A 4,448-nucleotide genomic window follows, 5' to 3' on the forward strand; every position below is an offset into this window, starting at 1 on the left:
TACCAACTATACATATGACAGAAAGATTAAGGTCTAAAACATACAAAGGATTAAATATATACATTTATATGTTATAAATATATATGTTTGTAATCAAATATATATATTTGGAATATATATATGCATATATATCAAATAAATATCACCCAATTAAAAATGAGGCATGAAACTAAACAGAATTCTTAACAGAAGAAATACAGATGACTGAGAAATACATATATTTAAATATCCTTAGCCACCAGGAAATTGTAAATTAAAGACCACTTTGAAATTTAATTTACCTTAGTCAAAATAGCTAAAATCCAAAATCCAAATACTGGCCTGGTGTGGATGTGGAGAAAGGGAAAGGCTTACCCACTGCCTGTGGGAATGCAAACTGATGCAGCCACTATGGAAATCAGCGAGAAGGTGCCTCAACAAGCTAGAAAGAGAGCCACCACGTGATGTGGTCCTGCCCTATAACCTCTGGGTGTGCACCCAGAGGAGTTTACAGCCTGCCCCACAGACACGTGCTCATCGGTGTTCATTGCTGTTCTGATCACAGTAGTCAGGAGATGGAAACATCCTAGACCTCCATCAACTGCTGAGCAGATGAACATGTCGTACAAGAACACAACGAAATGTTTTTCAGCTGTAAACAAAAGCGAAAGTGTAAAACTTGCCTATAAGTGGATCATTTAGAGTGAGGTGGTAATGCAGGCCCAGAAAGACAAACATTGCGTGTTCTTTCCAGCGTGGATGCTAGCTTTGACTCTTTAGAATGTGTGTTTAACTTACATTACACCTAGCAGTCTCCTATCAGAGTAAAGTAATCGATAACCCTCCCCAGCTGTGAGCTCTGCAGGCTACAGTGACAACTGGCCTCCTAAGACCAGAACAGTAGAGGCATGAACACGGTGGAGTAAACAATCACTTCTCCACTGGATTTAACACCTGCTCTACAGGATGGAACCTATCTTAGGTTTCTCTTGCTGTGATAAAAACACCATGTCCAAAAGAGACATACGGGAAAGAGTTTGTTTCCAATTAAAACTCTCAAGTCACACTTTGTCACCAAGGGAAGTCAGGACAGGAACTTAAGGCATGAAACTGGAAGTAGAAACTGAAGCAAAAATCATGGATGAACCTGATTTCTGACTAGTTCCTAGCTTGTTCAGTCTGCTTCTTTATACAGCCCAAGACTGCATTCCCTGAGGCGGCACCACCCACAAAAATAATTAATCCAGAAAATGCCCCCACAGACTTGTCTACAGGCAATCTGATATAGAAATTTTCTCAATCGAAGGTTCTCTTCCCAAATAACTCTTGACAGAATAACACTATCCAGGAGAGAAGCCATGCCTAGTTCTGTTATCTAAGCTGGGTATGTCATTGGCCCTACAGAAGAACCGACTCACTACTAGCCTTCTGATAAATGGACATACAATTAAACTGCTCCCTAAGTACTCATACTTCACACTCATATCTCTCAACCCTCATCACATAACCTTTTTTTAAATATAATAGATGACAGTTAATACAAAGACCCAAACTGGTCAACGTCAAAGAACAAGTTATGAAGTAATCATGCCTAAACTAGATATTCATATCACACGGCTCCCTCAAGAAATCGTTCCAGAGCCAGATATAGTAGATAGCTGCTGCAAAATGGTGTTTTCCAAGCTGTTGGACACGTCAGTTCATGATATCTGAGACCACATGCACAAGACCTGCAGGAGAGCAGCCCATCCAGTCACAGCATAGACCGTGAAGTCCTATCTCCAGCTGAGAAGCTATTGGCCAGTGATGGCTTCTGGAAGAGGCAGAGTTAGTTTCCTTCAGGGATGGAGACCCTAAGGGACTAGCTACATTCTAGTAGCTTGCCCTTCTCTCATGCACATACTGGGCAACACCAAGTGGACTCAGTGAGTTCAAATAATGCAAATGAAACGGGGAAGGAAAAGGTTTGAGGGTTTTTTGTCAATCTGATACAAATCCAGATGTATCTGGGAAGAGAGAATCTTTTCTTATTTTATTTTTTTTGTATTTTTTTATTAGTTGTTTTCTTTATTTACACTGCAAATTTTATCCCCTCCAAAAAACTCCCTATCCCATCCTCCCTCTCCCTGCTCACTAGCCCACCCACTCCCACTTCCCTGTCCTGGCATTCCCCTACACTGGGACACAAGGGCCTCTCTTCTCATTGATGTCCCACAAGGCCATCCTCTACTACTGGATGCCTATGCGGCTGGAGTCATAACTCCCACCTTGTGTACTCTTTGGTTGGTGGTTAAGTCCCTGGGAGCTCTGGGGGTACTGGTTGGTTCATATTGTTGTTCCTCCTATGGGGTTGCAAACCCCTTCAGCTCCTTGGGTCCTTTCTCTAGCTCCTCCATTGGGGACCCTGTGCTCAGTCCAATGGATGGCTGTGAGCCTCTACTTCTATATTAATCAGGCTCTGGCAGAGCCTCTCAGGAGACAGCTATAACAGGCTTCTGTCAGTAAGCACTTGTTGGCATCCACAATAGTGTCTGGGTTTGGTAACTATATATGGGGAGGATCCCCAGGTGGGACAGTCACTGGATGGCGGGAAGAGGGAATCTTAATGGAGAAAAATACTTGCATAAGATTGGCCAGTAGGCAAGGTTGTAGGGTATTTTGTTGATTAATGGTTGATGTGGAAAGGCACCACCCACTACAAGCAGTGCCATTCCTGGGCAGATGGTGCTGAATAGTACAAGAAAGCAGGCTGCAAGCCCGAAGGAACAGGTCACTAAGCAGCATTCTTTTATGACTTCTGTTTTTAGTTCCTGCTTTGAGTTCTTGCTCCAGTTTCTTCGATGATGAACCATGATATGGACATGTTGAGCTGAAATAAGTCTTCTCTTCCCCAAGTTGCTTTTGGTCACGGTGCTTTATCATAGCAATAGAAACTCTAGACATGGGGTTGGGAGAACAGTTGAAAGCTTCTGCTACATTAAGTTATAAAAGTTTTCCCATTGGCGGGAGGGTGGGGGTGGGAGGGAAGCTTCCCATTGAGCTGGAGAGATGACTCAGCAGGTAAGAGCACTGACTGTTCTTCCGAAGGTCCTGAGTTTAAATCCCAGCAACCACATGGTGGCTCACAACCATCTGTAATGAGATCGGACGCCTTCTTCTGGTGTGTCTAAAGACAGCTACAGTGTAGTTACAAATAATAAATAAATCTTTGAGCCCAGTGAGCAGGGCCGGAGCAAACAGAGGTCCTAAGTTCAATTCCCAGCAACCACATGAAGGCTCACAACAGCTACAGTATATACTCATCAGATACATAAAATAAATAAATAAATCTTTCAAAAAAAAAGTTTCCCACCGCTTTGATTACCACGTCCACCATTTATTACGTGGCCACAGTGAGCCTGATTCTGAGATTGTTGCTGAATTTCATTACTTCAGCTATCTGTGCCTGTTGCCACTCTCTTCACTGCTGTGGCATTTCAATAGGTCTCCATTAGCTGATTGGCAAATGCCTGTGATTAGTTCTTCTAAATTGGCCCTTAAAAAGAAACCCAATCTTCCCAATAAAACTTATAATTAATCTGTTAAATTCTCGAGAGAGGGAAGAAATCTGTTGGAATTTTGAGAGTTAATGGGTGGAGATCTATCATTTGGCTAAAGGAACTATGACACCTTAGCAATACTCCAATATTAGCATCACTGTGTTATTTTTAGTTTCTGAAGCTCTTTTCTTTTAACTTGTGTCCAGTCCATAATCTTTTGTCTGAAACTATTACAGTAAGCATGCTTTGGAATTCACAAAGCCTTAATTTTTTTTTAATTTTTTTTAACTTTTATTGCATTATGAGAAAAGTTACATGACTTCAATTTATCTGAATTTGTTAACATTTAAAAACCTATTTTAAGTAAATAGAATTAAATCACATTCTTGTTTCCCTTTTGTACCCCAACTCCTCCCAGAGATTCCCCCCTTCAATACATATAATATCTTTTTTGTCATATTCCTTAAAATTTATAAAATATTATAACAATAAAAATTAGTATTATAAGAGTTGTTTGATATAAAACAACAATCAATTTAACAGTCTTATGTAGATGCTTGTCTACAGCAATACTGAAAATACATACGTTTTTCTTTTTTTTTAGATATTTTCTTTATTTACATGTAAATTTCTCCTTTCACAGTTTACTCTCTAAAAAACAAACAAACAAACAAACACAACAAGAACAAACCCCTGTTGCCTCCCCCGTCCCCATGCCTGCCACCCCACCCTCTCCCATTTATTGACCCTGGCATTCCCCTACACTGGGGCCCAGAACCTTCACAGGGCTGAGGTCCTCTCCTATTGATGATCGAATTTGCAATCCTCTACTATACACATCCTGCCAGAACAATCAGACCCCCCATGTGCAGTCCTTGGTTGGTGGTTGAGACCCTGGGAGCTCTGAGAGTACTAGTTAGTTCATATTGT

Source organism: Mastomys coucha, unplaced genomic scaffold (genome assembly GCF_008632895.1).
Source record: "Mastomys coucha isolate ucsf_1 unplaced genomic scaffold, UCSF_Mcou_1 pScaffold13, whole genome shotgun sequence".
Lineage (NCBI taxonomy): Eukaryota > Metazoa > Chordata > Mammalia > Rodentia > Muridae > Mastomys > Mastomys coucha.